The sequence below is a fragment of the Cheilinus undulatus genome, linkage group 2 (assembly GCF_018320785.1).
Source record: "Cheilinus undulatus linkage group 2, ASM1832078v1, whole genome shotgun sequence".
Classification (NCBI taxonomy): Eukaryota; Metazoa; Chordata; class Actinopteri; order Labriformes; family Labridae; genus Cheilinus; species Cheilinus undulatus.
In genome coordinates this window covers 40,099,732-40,118,359 of record NC_054866.1, presented here as the reverse complement: position 1 = coordinate 40,118,359, position 18,628 = coordinate 40,099,732, and the positions used below count along the sequence as shown (strand labels likewise).

Genomic DNA, 18,628 nt, shown 5'->3' with positions numbered 1-18,628 from the left:
ATATAATGTGTTTTTAAGTGCATTCTTAATGAGATTTCACATGTTCAGGACTAAAATGAGACTTAATTTATTATATGTACTTAATGCAGGGTAGGGTAAGCTGCAGATAAGCTCTGCTGGCAAAATGCTAAGCCCCTTGCTCCTTTCAAGATCAAGCAAGCAAATATTCTTCTCATTCAATGTTTTGACAGAGAAGTACAGCAGAAAAAATTTAATTGGTTCACTTATCAAGGTCATGAAACTGTATATCTAGGCTCACTACACTGACTAGTGGTTGTAGGAAGGTTTGTTGGTCTGTAATCCTGGGAAACTGACTTTCTGTGCGCTTGAAAGGAGGGGGGTTGGTCTCCGCCTCTGATCCGGTCCCCTGCCTTCCCAAGGGCCTTTCAGCTGCCCCCAGGTGCTAACTGCATGACAGCAGCTTGATCTATCGATTGCAGTAAGAGGGCTCTCCTCTATCCAAATGAAAATTCATGAAAAATTGATGAAGTCTCCAGATTATTTTATTTCTCCTTTCTCATACTGTTACTTTTTGAACTCTCGAGCATGTAATACGGGTTGAGCAGAGGAGGGGGTTGAGTAGAAGTCATTGACTGCTTGAATGGCTTTAAGGTGAGAGATGAGAGGTCAGGAGGGCAGGAGACGAGGGGATAAGAAAGAGGTGAGAATGTGAGAAAATAAGAAGCACAGTATTAGCAGTGATACTGGGTTTAAAAAAAGAGAGGTTTAGGCTAAAGCTTCAGGCCACACTCTGTATAAACAAGGATGCAGAACTACACCTTATAGCAAGCTGCATCCAACTGTAGGATGTGTTTTTTGACACAACACCATCTTTAGGCAACAGTTGCACATGCCAAACAAAAGTAGAGCAAAAGAAACCTTGGATGCACACCCTGCTGCCTTTGATTTTCTTTACGGGTCACTTTGTATTGAGCTGGAGGTATAAACAAGCATGCAGCATCTTGGCCTTTTTATAGCCTTTATAGTTTGTTTTTCATCTTTTACCTGCATTCTGCACCAGTGCACCCAACCAGGTCCATCTTTTTGGTTCAGACAACAAAAAAAAGCTGTAGCCTGGAGTACTTCTGCTACCAGAACAACTCTACCTCAACAGTTTTGCTTTGACTGACCTGACCTGACCTAACTTGAGACACTCGAAGTTTGAAAATGACAGGAGGGTTGGCCTGAATGGGCTGCAGTGTGGCCTTAGAGAAGTAGGTATTCCTTTTGGTCAACACATCACTGAAATTTAAGAAGTTCACTATTTTGATAAAAATTGTTTTATTATCAAAGCCCTAAGAGGCAATGAAAACCAAGGGGAAGAGGAAATAAAATAAGGTATTACATTAAGGTATTAATGACTTGTTGCAACTTTAATGTCAAGTAATCTAAGGGATATTGAGCAGGATGTCCCCAAGCGGATCTTCGGGACTGTTGTCCAAACCAATCAAGTGTGTGGCCTCAGGCAGCATGAGGGACAGAATCAGAGCAGTGTTGTCTAATGTAGAACCACTGGAGTACCAACTCTCTTAAATATACAGGAGTATGAGTCTGCCTTTTTAATTTTTAAGCTGATTAAACAATCATGTTCCAATGTAAAATGTATGCTTGTATATAAAATACAAGTATTCATTCACAGCAACAATGAGGTGAAGATCAGTTACATTCAAATTAGCCTGGTTTGATTTGTTTTTGTGTTTTTGTTTTGCCTGAAATGTGACAATCACTGATCCCAAAGTAGAGAAAGGGCCATTTGGTGAGCTCTCCATGCCCGGCTTGTTTCAAGCCATTGGCTTTCTTGGCTTTCTCTTTCACCCAGGTCTTAGGGGGGCTGGGGAGCAGAAGGGGAGGTTGGGTGTTTAATCCCACCACATTGGCTTACTGCAGTGATTAAGCTTATCAGGTCCTGACATCCGTCTAGTGACTGTAAAGCCAAAGCTAATCGCACAAGAAAAAGCAGCATTTAAATCCATATCCATGTTGAACTGGGTTTGTGTTTATGATACATCTTAGCCCCCCCTTTTGCCTCCTACCTCCCTTTCTCCCTCCCCTTGTATTGAACACACCTTTGCCCCCCTTCTGTTCACGAGTGGTTGAGCAGGACCCTGGTGAGATAATTGAATTGCAGCTCTGAAACAGATTGAACTCAGTGTCCACGGAGCCGAGTGGCTCTGCTGCATGCTGGACATCAAGCTGGGCAGCACTCAGCGCTCTGTCTGTCAGAGGAGGAAAGGTGGAGCAGAGAGGAAGAGGGGGAAGAGGCCTGTGAGAGGTGCCTCTACATTATTAATGTGGGCCAGATTGGGGGACTTATTCTGCTACTCTGCTTAGTCTCTCAAACGTGTCTCCTTTCAGTGTTGGAGGTTGAACACACATTGTTCACAAATGGGTGGGCAAGAGCATGAAGTGCCTCATGTTATCTAAGTCTGTGGTGCATGTGCAGTGTGTGGGTATAATGCACTTTGCTGCATTTTGGGATTTCATTAGAGCTGTTGTTCACTGTCCTGCTCTTCAGATGATATAGAAGTTGTAAAACGTGCTGCCTGGAGGGTTTTTGAGCTGTCTGGTTTCCTTCTCCAGTGTCTCCTAAAACTGACTGCAGACCAGCTCCATGGGATGAATATACTATGCAGCATATACGAGGGGATGTGCCCCCTTTTCTTTTCTCAGAACAAACTGGGTCAATGAGCAGGTTCATAAATCATTGTGAAGCCAGTGTCAGAAATGCTAGCTGCAGCCATCACTGTTGAATAAATTGCTAGTACTGTGGATATCTGTGTACATGTAAGTGTGACAAGGCACACCTGGGGCAACAGGATCCTAAAGAAAATTCTAATGAGCTTCATCTTCTCAACTGGATGGATTGCACAGGTATGCTGTGCTCCAGATAAAGCAGGCAAGGTGAGCTGTTGCACTTTTTAATTGTGTGTCAGTATGATGCTGGCCCTTTGACTTGTTTGTGTACAGTAAATGTGTTGTTGTCTCATGGGAAACAAAATGCGAAGGAATGAAGACACAAGATCTTGAGTTGTACATCTGTATCCTTCGCTGCCATGTTCACTTTGTAACCTTTAAAATGCAAATGACAGAGAAATGAAACAGATGTCTGGGGCTGGTTCTAAATGCCGCTTGGAATGGGATTGGATGACTTTTTCAAAAGGTCCTTTGATATCATCTAATGTACTACTTCTGCAATTAAGTGAATCGTTAGGTAGCATTTGGTGCTCGTACAACAAGGTAATTAGCAGGAAAATAGAGTTAGGAGAGGTGTGAGTGCAGAAGAGAGGAGGAGGGCACCAAGCTGTTCCTGTTGTGTCCAGCATGAGGGGAAGCTAATAAAGGGACAGGCCAGGAGGGGCAGGCCAGGTGGGGAGTCAGGCTGAGTTGCACTGCCCAGGCTTTCACAAGCTCATCTGGACTCATTATTCCATTTCAGCAGTGAGAAAATGGAGTGATAGTGTGCGCACAAACAACAGATACTCAAACCCTTGCACGCAGAGCATGTGCACGCAAACACCTGCCCTCACGCTTGTATAAACCCCGGTAGGCCGAGTTTAATCTGTGTTGAAGTCCTTGAGAAATAATGAAGGGTAATGAAGGAAGCAGCAGTGATGCAACATTACGGCACATTAATGATTCATGCCACGTTTGTGAATTAAAACACAGACTTAGAAAATTTGCTCAGTTTCTTTTGTATTCAGAGTAGACTGAGTGTAGGTTTTTTGTTTGTTTATTTGTTGGGATGTGTATAGAACATGGGGTTGAGGCTCAGACTGTAACGGATCTGTTTTGATGCATTTTGTAGAGTAGAAAAGTTACTTTGAAGAAAGCGTGTTTCCTACAGCATTGGATTTTCCTTCTACAATTTTCCATGGAGACTGGTGTATGCTACCTCAGCCAAGAGCCTCAGCTTCTGTTGCTATGGAAACAAAGCAAATCAGAGTCACAAATTAACCTGAAAGTAGGAATGCTAGGATCAGTGATTTCAATGCCATGATTGTAGTATGAGTCTACATAGCAGCGCAGGGGCTAACACTGTTGCCTCACATCAAGAAGGTTCCTGATCAGGGCCTTTCTGTGCAGAGTCTGCATGTTCTCCCTGTGCTTGGGTGGGCTTTCTCCTGCCCAAGCAAAGACATTCGCGTTAGGTGAATCAGTGACTCCAAATTTGCCATAGATGTGATTGTGCCAGATTGTTTGTCTCTGTATGTTGCATGTTGATATGTATGATTGACTGGTGACCAGCCCCCACAACCTCCAATGGCATTAGCAAAAATGCCTCGCTGGATTGTAGTAAGAAATAATCTTCGTTGCATTCATTTCTGAATTCTTATTTATAAAACCACATGAACATTAGATAGAGGTTTAAATCTTTGGTTCCCAACCTAGGGTCCTAGACCCCCTAAGGGTAGCACCCAAGATCTCAGAGAGGTGCAAGGCCTTTTTTTGCTTTGAAGTCTGCAAAAGTCGATTAGCTTAGATTAGCATATATGGAGTAAGGACATGTGAACACTTCCTTAGAGTCTTTTGGTCTGGCCAGATTTTGCTCCTTGGATCTCTGCGAATCTTTTCAGGATGCTGATTTATCAAGTGGCTCCTCGTGTTACTTGTATTCCCTATGAAGTGTGTCACTGTGGTCTGGCAGTGTCTGCATACTGTCTTTTGTTTGTCCATCACTTTTTTGTCTTTCTCATTTCTTGACACCAGGAAAACAAAATGTTCCCACACATCAGATTTAAAAGTCACTGGAGCCCCCACAGTCTCAAAAACATTGTCACTTGCCTCTCCCTGGCTACTCTATGCATCCACCTTTTTCGCGCTGTAGAATCAAGCAAGCGACTGGAGTGCAAAGCATGGTGGTGATGCAAGGGGAATTGGGAATTGTAGTTCTCACATCTATTAGCTCTGCTCCACTAAAAAACCTCACTTTCTGCCCTGAAGACATACCATTTGAAACCGTCACATGTTGGGAACAGTATTTAGATGCATCTGATACCGCAGTACTGCGATATTCACAATACTGTTACACCCCTACTTATAACATAGTTTAATTTAGAAACTCTCTGCTCATATCCCTCAATTATTGTGCATTTATTTTGGCATGTAGTTCTGGGTGGTGTTTGACACTTATACTGCAACTTTTTCCTATTTGATTTTGCAGATGGTGGCTCTGATGTCTTAAATTACTCCTTGGTCATTGTTGCTGTGCCTGTAACACCCCCACACTCCTTAATTCAGTAGCTACAAACACATGCTGCTTGGTCCCTCTGCCGTAGTTAAGATATGTAGCAAGGTCTAAGAAGCTATGACACTAACAGGCTGCTGAGATGCTGAAGCAACACAGCTGGTGTCACATTATTTTGTTTCTCTGTAGGATTGCTGAAAATAATATTCATGCTCCTTTATAGCCTTTAGGATTACCTCTTCCCTAAAATAGCAGTGATTTCAAAATTCTCTATTGTAATAGTAAAAGCCAGAAAAGCTGCAGTAACTCCTTAACCGAGAAACAAAGAACCATACTGGGGTAAATAAGATCAGACTGACTAGTGCTGGGGCTGGTTAAACCACCCTGAACTATCAGTGTTTCTTGCAGAAAGTGGACAAATTCAGTGGCAAAAGAGGAAAGTGAAATGTATGAATGTACAAAAGGTGAAACAGCTCTTCTGTGGCGAGAGAAATTGTAAGAGAAGGCAAAGGTGTGGGAAATATCTACCCTGATAAACTGTGGTACAGTAAAAATCCCTGATTAAATGTGCCAGCTCAGTGTCGGTGCTGCTGGAGTTTGCTGACCTCTGTAAAGTGCTGTTGTTATCTTCGGGGATTTACTCACACAGTGTCCACACACACTCAAACATTAACTTGTACACTCACACAGATTTCAGCAGCCGTATACAGCAGCATGCAGATTTCTCTCTCATTTATCAGCCACAGATGGCCACAGTAAATGAGGAGTTTCTGCCCCAGCCCAGCCCCTCTGCAGTACATGAAAATAGACTGGCCTGCAGAAATGGACCAGAAATTTGGATAACTCTCACAGGGAGATAAATCATCGAAATACGCTGCAGTCGCTAGCAGCACTCTGACCTTTCCCTGTCACACACACAAACTAGCACATTCTCACACACATGATATGTCCTGAGACTGCAGTTTTACTATCCTCAGCGGGCCTTGTGTCCCTGCTCTGACCTCCCCAGCTCCACAAAGGGAAATAGACTGTCTGTATTACCTTCTTACCCTCAGAGGAAGCAAGTTAAGATGTAGCTGAAGATGGGAAATATAGCACAACCAGACTGTGGCACCTTATGGCTTAATAATGACAACAATGACAGAGTAGCGCAGCAAGAGCTGAGGGCAAAGATTGAAAGCGTGGTGAGAAGTTGTGCTACGTAATGAGATCCAAGTTTAGGATGACCCTTGACCATCCTTCACAGCCCTTTATCACTCCCTTTCTCTCCCTTTTTGTCTCACTCTCCACCTCTCTACTTCCACCATTGTGTCACCTTTGAGTGTATAAACTGGATTAAACAAGTGTGTAGCGCTCCGTCATGGATGCCACGGCCCGTCAGGAGAGGAGTAAGCCGTCAAGGAAAGAACGCTGAGCCAGCCGCTTCTCACGCCCATTAGTGCCCGGCAAGATGAAGCACCCACCGCACAGGGGTTTTGTTGTGTTTCTTTTATACACCCTACTCTCGCTCCTACACTCTCTTTCTCCCTCTTTCTCTCTTTTATAGTGACACTGTTATTGATGGCCTCTCCACTCTGACAATGCAGGGCTATTGCTTTGTCTTTCCTGTCTGCCTGTGTTTTGCCTCTTCTTTCCTCGTTCCTCCTTGCTCCCTCCACCCCTCTGAGTCTCATCACCCATGCCTCACACCATGGGTGCTTGATTGGCTGTGACTGATAAATAAATCTTTGCATTAAAATCGGGTCCTTAAATTGTGCAAGCTTGGCAGGGCCGTTGTAAAAAGTAAGCACCTTCAGACAAGAGCATTCTTTGTAAGACGCTTACCCTGTCTCGCTGCTTCTTTTACTCTCTTCAGATAGTTTGAATTTAGACTGAGCTGTAAATTATTGAGATCTGTCTGCAGGCTGATTATTGATCAGCTTTAAAACAGACAGGCTCAGAGGCTCTTGCTTTCATGGTCGGATTGCACTTTGATTTCTGGTTTTATATCGACTCAAGGTTGTAATTTATTCAAGCCTTGTGCAGCATGCCGTTTTAAGTTAAAGCATTTATTTTCACTTTTAAAAAGTCTTCCAGTACCCAACTTTATCAGTCTATTAATCAGTTCATTAGGCTTTGGCTGGCTGGTCCAACACATGGGAATTCCAAGTCCATTATGAATAGTTGCACAGGTGGGATATTTACCAGCATGTAGATGAATATGTCTGATACCACTCTATTTGCTGTCAAGTGGGCGAACAGGACAAGTGAGTGATAATAATATTAATCAGAAAGTGCGACCCTGAGATAAATCCCTGTGGACCGCTGTATACCAAAGGTGGCTTGCCATTGAGTCCAGCTGGGATTGGATCCTCTGACCCCTGGAGAACCCTTTGCCCTCTCCTATCCACCGTAGATCGCTGTCAAACCATAATTCCTTAACCCAAAGCTCCCCTCGATGAATGCGTCTCTGTAGTGACTGACCTCCCCCACCCACCTTCCTCTCTCTCTCTCTTTCAGGGACCCACTGAGACTGCCAGAGATTGTAATCCATCATACGGAGCTGGGGGGGAGGTGACAGGGTGATGGGGCTGAAGTTCAGGCACGAGCTGATATGGTTTCGAATCGAATGTCACTGAAATTGATTCACCCTCTGGTGTGTGGAGTGGTGTGTTATTTCTGCACTGATGTTCCTGGTTCAAATGCCCATTATTTCCTTGGTTACTCTCTCTCACACCCTTAAATACACATTCATTGACACGCATACATGTCTTTGTGCAGCACTGTAGGGTGCACAATGCTGACCTGATCCTGTGCTTAGGTCAGGACTCAGTCAGACCCACGATTTAGTCAGTTTGTTTTAGGTTAAGACTGTCACTTTCACACTCTGACAGATATGTCTTGTGAAGGGTGTTCAAGCACTCAGGCAAATGGCCTTTGTAGCTGTTTATGTAGTTGTGCAAACATTAGGGATGGCCCTTCCTTAAAGAAGTCCTATGGGAGCAGAGGAAACATGTAGTTTCAGCTACATTTGATTCTTTAGTGAACTGTGTGGACAAAGAGGAAGCGCAGTTCTGTGGGAAGGTAAAATGGGATCACATGGTGTACAATTTTGCCAGTCTAGTGCTTTTAAGAAAATAACATATTTTTATTCTTTTTTTCTGCTGACCCTTAAACTGTTACCAGGCTTCACTTGGCCCTGATCCACGGGAGAGTTATTGTGGGTCCGGATTTGTTATGACTTGGTGATCTCTTGATGGCGTAGACAGATATTGTGTTTGGCTTGGATTACTTTAGCTGTAAGGGACACCTATCTGCCATCAGAGCTCTGAACAGCTGCAGACCAGAGTTGAAACCTGATCACTCAGTCTCTCTCTCCCTTCCTCTATCTCTCTCTCTTTCCCTTTTTCAACCCCTTCTCTCTCATTTCCTCATCTGCTGTTTGAAAGTGATACTCAAAGCATTTTGATCACTTTCCAAAGTGAAGGGAGACAAGATCAAATGTTTAAGAGTGAGGTTTCTACTAAAGCTGTGATTCCATTCAGATTTATAGCCTGACCTTTACATGACTGCACCTCTACATCCTATGGGTGTATCAGTAGAGGAAGTTAGGTGGGTGCTGTGCCTAGTTGAAGGTGACCTTGTGTGTTGCAGAGTTAATAGCTTCCTATTTCGATGTGGAGTGTGTCCTAACTGCAGCCTTGGCCTACACTGCTCTGCGATCAGTCCCAGGCTTGGCTCTGAAGGAGGAGACACAGCAGCCACCAGCTCACAGCAGGAGCCGCCACATCCACTCCGTTCAGACATAAACGTCAAAGGTTGTCAGCGTCAGGACAAGCAGAGACACATGATTTCATACAGAGAAACTGGCTACCTCACTTATGTGTGATGCAGTGTTACCAGGTGCAGTGAGATGACATCACATGGTGAATGAGACTGGGAGCTGTGGTATGTGTGGCCACCTGCTTCTGCAGCTGGGAGGATGATTAGCAGAGAGCCAGGCTGATTATTAACCAGCCAGACACTCGTTCAGCCAAACGGACAGACAGACAGACTGGGACACTGACAGACAGCTCACATTGCCAGATATGAGCCTGCACATTGGTTGGCACAGTATAGACCAGACAGGCTCGCCCAGACCACTTAAGCACTAGCCTGGCCAAAGGCCAACTGAATAGAAATCAGAACACCCTATTGAAATGCTAAACAGAACCTTATCTCCATGCCTCTTGCTGCTGGCCCTCATGCTCTACACTGTCCAGGGCAAAGCTATTAACCAACATGCAGGTGCCTCCCATGCTTTCTTCTTCCTCATTGTATATGTGTTGTGATAGGTTTAAGGTCAGCTGTCCGCATGCTTGTCCTTTCTTTTTTTGGTATTTTTGGATGCTCATGAGAAGGCTTTTTTTTTTGTAGAATTCTAAGAAATGCATCTTACTCTAAGTGTATTACTTTTGATGTATTAGTCTAAACTCAGTGATGCATATCACAACAGAACACCACCCAGGGAGACTGAAATGAAGGCAGTGCATCATCTTAAGTGTGGCTGTAATTGCAGGGATTTGTCTTGGATCTACCGCGATCTTCTTATTCCACAGGAAATGAAATCTAACGACAGTGAGTGATCACCAGGGGGTGTGCGGCTAACTGATGAGCGCACTCATTTGACTCCACCGATCTTTAAAAGCCATTAACGCTCTCCTGTTTCATGCTCAAATTAGGGCTTGTGCACACAGAGGCACACAGGCACAGCAGTACATAAATGTTTGGAACTCATACATATCACAGACACATATGCACGTGCCAGTACCCAGGCACGCACACACAGTCTGTAACAGACTCAAACTCCCTCTCTGTCGTCCAACTTGCACAGTGAACGTTTGCCCATCTGAAACCTAAATGGCACAGTAAGGGAAAAATGAACCCCCAGATACTGCGTTGTAATGGAGCTGAAAAGAACAGCTTAATTGGCCGACATAAGCCATGCCCAGGCATTAACTATGAAATTTACATGTTGGCTTTTTTCCTGTCCCTCTTTTTAAAGGTCCCTGTGGTGTTCGTGTGGAACAGACACATGAATTACAACCCTGACACTTCATGAATATCGATTTGGCTACTGCTGCTATGCAGGAGGTTATGGGAAACTGTATTATTCAAAACATGTTGAGTGGGATACATCTGCAATTAGCCATTTGTTGGTTTATGCAACTAATGTGTTATTAGTATAATTGCCTATTTTTGGTAATTTGCTTCTCCTCTTTCACACACACTATCATCCAGTAAAAAACAACCTGAACATGAAAAATTAAGTATAATTTAGAAATACTGTCAGCACTTTCTTAATTGGTCTCATGATCCCTAGATGACTAATCTTGTTTAAAATGTTAAATTTGAGAGTATGCTAATTTGTCCCTCTTATCACATTCTCAGACTCCCAACAGAAGGGACTTGTCCACATGATTTAGCCTCTTTCACACCAGTACAGGGAGTTGATAGGCCAGTTATACCTCTGAGTTCAGATAGGCTGACCTTTGGCCAGCTCTACGTGTGACCTCTGACTGACCATCGATTGACCATCATCTGACCCCAAGGCTTGAAACAGAGCTGCATACGGGTCCATTTGGCAGTCTGGAGAGCATCTCTAGCATATACTGCTAATATAGTTAACCTAGTGTTATTGGGAGATGTATGAAAGGAGGAATAGCCTGAGAAGGCAGGGTTATTCCTGTGTCAGAGGAAGAAAGCACAGATAATTCAATTGCCGGCTGAGGGATATGAGCATCTGTCAGCTTATTCATTCTTATAGTACTCAAGTTATGTTGTTACGGCGGTATCCTTAAAACTAGATTGAAACCGGATTCAACAAATTACCTTCTTCATGACAAATTGAGCTAAGAGTAGTATTCTGACATTCAGGACCCTTTATACCCTTCCTTTACCATAAATCTTATCATTTACAGTACAATAGGCCTTTCCTGCTATGTAAGGCCTTTTGTGAAACCAAACCTTTCTCACGTTTTGTCTAAGACAGGATGTTGCTATCTGTACTCAGCATCTTGCATTTCCTCAACCCCCATCCCGCCTCCATTTCCCCCTTATCCCTTGAATTGCTGTTCCCTAACTGGCAGTAGATGATAACACTTTCAGCCTAGGATCCAAAACGTTCATCCCCTTCCCCCTTCCTGCCATAAAAAAAAATCAAATAACGATCTAGTGACAGCCTGCTAATAAAATTAGCAGAATTTCTCATGTGCCTTAATAAGTTATTTGACTCAATAAAGGATCCTGATAAAGGCAGGAGACAGTGATTTGATTAGGATCGGGGAACAAAACGGGGTATAGATCATTCATCATAAAATCACTCAACGGTGCCAACTAGGGTGTTGATTGTCATAAATATTCTTGGACCTTTAATTTTCAACCCCACCCCCACCTCTCTCAGTAAGAGCATCTCACCTCTTCCGACTGCATCCTTGTGCCAGCATCACCAGCGTCAGTCCCCTCTCACTGTCTGTGTCTTTTCTCACACGCAGCAGGGGGATGGTTGGCTCAAGAATGTGGCATCATTAACTTTCTTGAGTGGCAGACGTTAGATGTGTGGAGGGGTGTCCTGTCCCACCCCCTGCTGGGTGTCCCTCAACCCCCATCACTCCTTCCTGTCATCATCCATCTCTGCTTCCTTGTTTCTCCCCCCCCCCAAAACAGCCACAAATTTCATACACTTGATGTTCAGTCAAGGGTGAATGAGTGGATGCATCAGAGGATACATATCCAATTTCAGTGTCAGGGCTGTGCCACATAATTGTTGGTGTTCACAATTTGTATCCAAGGTATTCTGGGGTGTGTGGGGATACATCGGTCTACATTTATATAACTGTCTCACTGTTAAATTATTATGACACTGGCTCTTTCTGAAAGTGCGGAGGGTCCCTTACCACACAGTGTCAAGAGTTTTTGTGGTTACCACCAGTGTGGCACGTGCTGCTGAGCCCCCTGCGGTGCGACGCCCGGTCTCATTAATCAAAAGCCCTGTGCAGAAGCCCTGACAAGCCCCAACCTGGTGGCCCACCACCTCCCCTCTTGTATGCTGGGAAGGCTGTGTGCCATTATCTCCTCACAGGAAGAAGGCAACACAGCGATGACAGCTGCCAGTGGTCACTTGAACCCAGCCCCCTTTTCATTTGAAACTCCTCACTTCACATATCCCCTTCTAAGGTTTTTGGCTTTCTCCAGTCTCGGGTTCACAAGATTTGAACCGTTGGGGCAAAGGTCAGTGGATTTGCCAGGTCGCCACGGCAACTCTTCACAACATCAGATGTCAAGACAGTTGGCCGACCATGACGGAGGCAGGCAGGGAGCTCTGCTTGGCCGAACACTTCGATCTGGAGAGTGGAGGAAGCAGCACAGAAGGGGAGAGAACAGTGTTTTTGTCAAGCATTCTCTCTGTCGTCTTTGGCTTCAGTGATGAGGATTGCAGGAGAATAATTTTTAAGCCTTCATGGGGAGGGTGTGAAAGGCTTGTTGGGGTCCAAGTCATGCTTGAATCGTGGGGTGTGGGGGCTCATAGCCATGCCATGGTCTAGTTGTGTCATGAGCACGTTGCTTAGCTGTCAATTGTCTCTAATTGGCTTAGATCAACCCGCAAGAGGCTCAAAGCTCACTGACCCACCCTCTCTCTCTGCCTCTGTCTCACCCTCTACCCATCTCTCATTAGCTTTTGTTCCTCAGCCAAGCTAAGACAATGGTCTCCACATGGTCCTTACCAGTGGACCGTGTGATCCAAAATCCCCTCTCCAGTTTTTGCAGGTCTGTCAATATCACTGTAAGTGTTTCTTATTATGGAGCTAAATCTTGATGGTATAAGAATGTTGGGTGAGGATGCAGAGGACAGCCTGATCTGATAGTGATTGGAGTCCTGATTGATCTGGGCCCTGGGGTCATCACAGGGTCAATACAAGGAATGATGAAAACATGGTACCATCTAAGCAAATAGTCTTATCTCGACACTCTCACATGCCATTATACCTCACATCAATACAAACAACAATTAATATAACTAAATCCGTCCAGTACAGTTAAAGATACACGCTTCTCATTTACCAGCACTGAAATCAGTGAGGCATTTTGATTCCACCTGAGTGGGTGTTCCTACTTGGGCAGCACAGGATTTACGATGTGCTACAAGGGTTCAAGGAATGACCCTCTAGTGTGCATCCCTGATGATGTTCTAATTGGATGGGGTGACCTTTCCTCACTGTAATTTTGAAGCATAGTCGTTCCTTGGGGGTGGGAACAGATTAAAAAGCAGCAGGGGTGGGCTGATTGATGTGTGCTGTGGTTGGTGTGGTTGTGGATGGACAGTGACAGGTAGAGGGACAGTAACATATGAGTCCACAGCTGTTGAATAGGAAGGATGTACAGACTGATACATGGGTGGTGGCCACAGGCAGGCTGACTGATTGCTGCCTTCTGGTACATCATCCCTTGTAATGGCTGCAAAGACTATGTCTCCTTTGATTGAGTGCTGGAGGATGTTGATTGTTTGGTTTTTGTATGCATTAAGGTTGTATCTTGTCATATCAATCATTATAATGCTGGTTTCAGATCATGATTTTAGAGTTATTACAGCATGTAGTCAATACTTACAACAGGACTACAGCCACTACACATACGAGAAAGTGAAAACAATTTTGCTAATTGGGCAATGAGGACATTATTACAACAACACTCAGTATGATATTGAACCTTTCAGAATGTATGAATTATTTTTCTACAGGCTTGCTATGTCAGCATAACATGCAGTTATCAAACTTAAACACTTATAACTGTGATAAACAAGAAATAAATGTGTGAGAAAAAAACAGAAACATAAGGATAATGACTAGGGCATGGTTGGTTGGCTATATGGCTAAATTCATGTATCAAAAAATCTGGCAGAAGATTTACTCATTGGTTAAACTATTTATCATTTTTGCATAAATACAGGCATGAAGTTCTGGTCAAATGCTCTTTAAAAACTGTATTAAGCCTCCCGGCAGTAGTAGTTTTCCCCTGGCACTTAATGTAAATATGAGAAGTTTAGCATGTTGTAGAAACAGCATGGTGTGGGAGTGTTTGAACAAGAAAATGTAACATTAGTTTTCTGTAAGCTGTTGAGAGTTACACTCATGTATAACTACTTAACCAATCTGATGAGTGACCACATTTAAGCAGGATATTAATCTGCAAAAAAGAATTAAGGCTAGCAAAGGTATTGTAGCTGCTAACTTTAGCCACGCTCTACTCTGCTAATACAGTGACCTTGGGATGAATTTGACTGTTCTCTGAGTCTTTTCTCATCTTTTGACTAGTCAGTTAAATGCAATTTCAATGCGTACTTAGTTGAATATGGAAGTAGGCACCTCTGAACATCCTTAGTAATGATATTTAATTGCTATAAATAAACCAAAAAATACCCTTATGGACAGTTTAGAACTACAAATTGTGAGACAATTACCATATGATTAAATCTATCTACCTGTATTTATGATCCTGAAAAAGCTAAAGTCCTGATTGAACTTGAAACTTGAATAATTGCCCTGCACTAATCAATTGTGAGAGAAAATGTTGGCATACTAGGAGTATTACACAAAAGTAGTGATGAAAAAGCATTGGCATCTGCCTTGATTTTTTAGAATCAGTGCATTTCTAGAACAGATGCTTTTAAAACTGGCACTTGTTGATGGCCAAAAAGTGATACCAAAAAGAGTGTTACGTATGAACTGTGGGCTTATTGTACTATTACACCCCTAGATGTTACAGTAGTTTGGAAGAAGTTTTTAACGTTAAAGACAAGGGTCATTTATGTTGTCATCTCATTGATCATTAGACATGAGAGGTGCTGTAGGAGCCTATGATTGATTAGCAATTGATTAGATAGATTTTCTTCTTTGCAGTTAGAGTGTCACTGGAAAACTAAGAAAAAAAAATGAAACCTCATATTTTACATGCTGGGAAAAGTAGAGGTAAACAGGTGGAATATGTAAAGAAAAGTCCCTACACATGTTGCATTTTACATAGGAAATACTGATATTTATATCTTTTATTAAAATGATGGTATTTAATTATCAAAATAATAACCTGCTATGTTGCAGCATTTTATGGAAATGAAAGCTCAGTAGATATGAATAATTGGGTGTAGATAGAGTATGTGACTGTGTTTTTGTGTGACCTGTCGTATGTTTATCCCTGATTTGGGCTGTTATTTTGCCTTGCATTTATGTATAGCACTCTCCCTGTGCTCTCAAAGCTCCTGGCATAAATTTATTTATTTGTGTCAATGTGAAATTTGCTTTGCTCTTCTTTGTAGCCAGAATGAGTTGAAGTGTGGTGAATGGGTTGTTTTGCTGCATTGACTGGTGGATCCTATTTTGAAGGCGTATGAAACTGGAACTAATTCCTGCATATTTATTTGGCTTGGTCTAAGCAAGCTTAGCACTCTCCCTACTTAATATTCCAGGGCATGGCAACAGCAACAGCCTATTGGTGGGAGCAAAACAGGCTCAAACAGCCTTTGGATCATTGTGAGTGGAAAAATGATGGCACCCAAGAATGTCAAAAGACAATTTATTTCCTTGCAAGTGAGCTTTGAAATATGTAGCATTTTAAAATGCTCAAATTTGCTTTTACATCTTCCTTTTGTTATTTTACTTTACATTTGAGCTACAAGGAGGATATAATCTACTCACTCACCATACAATATTGTAATTGTCAATTATTGGTTTCGAAAGCTTGTTTTATTGCGTGCTTCTCTGTGAATTAGCTGTCAGGTCTGAATGTAAACCCCAGCATGTATTTTTAAACATAGGATTTCATCAGCCTCTCATCTATAGAGCCAGCTATCACCCATCCTTAGCTTGCACCCTTTGTCTTTCTCCTCCCTGCATCTCTTCCAATGTTGACAGTAAATGTGTTGTAAGATAAAAGAGCATTAGAAGGAAAGAGAGCCTCATCCGTTTCCCCAAGCTTTCTCCTGCAGGCTTGCAGGGCCTTTGTAGTGGGCCGCATCTGAAAAGATCAACCTAAGCAAATATCTATGAAAAGATTTGTGAAGGGAGGGCCCTGAACCTTCTGTAGAACAGGTGTGTTTTATTGCACTGTATTTGTTCTTTACTCTGTATTGCTCTACAGTCCTGCATTGTGGCTGAAGCTCCACTTTAGCTGTGAGCCAGTCCCAGCAGGAGGGTCGCAGTCAACCTTGTGCCATGTGAGAGCTACAGGGAGTGGGCTAACGAGGTGTCTGGGCAGCTGACAGCTTTGTCCCGCCGCCTGTGAGTGGCGATGGCACAATGCGTATCCTGCAGAGAGTCCTGTCTGTTCTTTGTGTCTGCCTTTCTTCTCTGCCCAGCACTTTGGGCCACAAAAGGAAGCCATGCGAGGCAGCATTGTGGCATCAGGTGGATGAGGAGCCCTGTCCCCTCTTCCCTCCTCCCAAATCAATCCCTCTTCAGACAACAGAAAACCATATACTTCAGTCTGATACAACTCTGTGTTTGTACTTTCATGCAGTCGGATTTTTTTGTTTATATTTTCACTGAACCCTCTGCAAATAACTTTTACTGGATCCCCTCTTTCAATGTTCGCTCTTGCTTTTCTTTTCTCTCCTTCTCTGTCACATTATGCTGGAGTGAGTGATGATCTAGAGGGTGGGCCGCTCTCTGTCATGTGTTAGCTGCTTGTATTTGCTCAGTCTCCCATCTTCTCTTCTTTGCTCTCCTCTCTAATTTATGAACTGCTACACTTGAGTGGGCCTCGCGCCTATTAAAACCGGCACAGCGCCTGTGTTTGTCCTGGCCTTTCCTTCTCCACAGGAAGCTCATCTAGAGCCCCCGCTAGTTAATGCCACTGCAGGGGGTTAGCCAGAAACATGGACACCTCTGTGGATCCTCTGCCCACTGGAGGGAGATGTTTGATGCTTCTTTTAAAAGGCCAAAGTCATTTGTCTTTGTTGTTTTCTGTCTCCCAGGGACTGTTTAGAGAGAAAGAGAGACAGTGAGAGAGATAAAGAGTGAGAGGGAGTAGGAGCACGCAAGAAAACATGCCTCTCTCTCAGGACTCCTTTTGGAGATGTTGTGAATGTTTCTGATCTGGGCCTTTGTATTGAAAGCTAGACTTTTCTTTACTGTTTGTTTGGGGCCTCTTGTGAGATTTCTCTTCAACAACAGCTGTGGATTGTTTTATTCTCCTACTTTAAAATACATTATACAAAAGCTGAACACATTTAGCATTAACTACTTTTAAATTTCTGTCTTTTAGGGTTTCATTGCCATAAATCAGCTTCTGCCAACACCATATGTGTGTCCAGCCCTGTCAATCTTCATCAATATTTAATCAACTGGACAGCAGGTCTGAATAATGGCTTTAGGATTTATGGTACCTTATAAAAAAAGACTTTAAGCTTTGATCCTCCAACCTGTGTGACAGTTGTCTCCAGTGGCCAGAGAGGCTTTGATTGCTCTGGTGAGTCAGCATCAAAAAACAGGATATCCATATGGAAGCGGACATGGTCTGATCATGTAGAAACAGACTCCAAATCTGACAAAGAAACCACACTGTAGGCATCAAACAGCATGTTCACATTCACTGCACAGCATCACTGCGATGTTTTATATGCGAAAACCACTTGCTGGGTTCGACCGCAGCCTTTCCATATTGTTATAGTAATCGGATTGTAAAACAGAGGAACACAAGGGCAGACAACCAAGAGTGAACCACAAAAATCACAGAAAGGTTAGGTGGGAATCCCAAAGGACTACAAATCCCTCCTCTGAAATCTCATTGTTTGGAAACCATGAAACCGGATTCCTGTAACAAGTCTCTGATCAGTGGAGCCTCAGCCCAAAGGACTCAATTAGACCAGAACGGCCCTCTCTGACCAGGCCTTTATTTTGCCTCCTTCCTCCTCCCAGCATGCTCCTACCTCTGCAGTGGAGCCACCTAATGCCCAGGAATGGGAGCCCAGCTATGCAGCACTCTGAGTATTCACATCTTTCAGCCTTTGCCCCAGTATAACTGCATGTATGTGTGGTGCTTACCAGTAAACCTGTGGCACTCCCACTGATTTAATGTTTTAATTGGCAGTACAAGAACAGTAAAGGTATATTTAAAATACTGGCAGAAAATACCAGTTACTGTAAGATCCTTGCAGTCTGAGGCAGTAATCCAGAATTTAATTCCAGTCATTTTGCCCTCCTTCACTTATGATTAGAGTGAATTATGATAATTTCTTGATTATGGTTTGGCCCCTGCCTGTGAGCCGGAGGACACTCCTTGTCTGAGCTCAGCAGAAGATGGCAACAAGGAGCATGTGGATCTGTAGTGTGAAACACTTCCTATTAGAGTCTTCATACACAAGCGCTAGTTTTTGATGCTTGTTTTTATTCTTGAGCATCCTGGTAATTTCATATTTTTATTCAGATTGCAGGA

General features: G+C 43.3%; 1 protein-coding gene across 17 annotated transcripts in view; it reads left to right on the top strand.

The window, feature by feature from the left end:
• robo2 (roundabout, axon guidance receptor, homolog 2 (Drosophila)) overlaps window positions 1–18,628 on the top strand; it is a 438,879-nt gene that overhangs the window by 256,016 nt on the left and 164,235 nt on the right. The gene's annotated exons all lie outside the window — the stretch shown is intronic.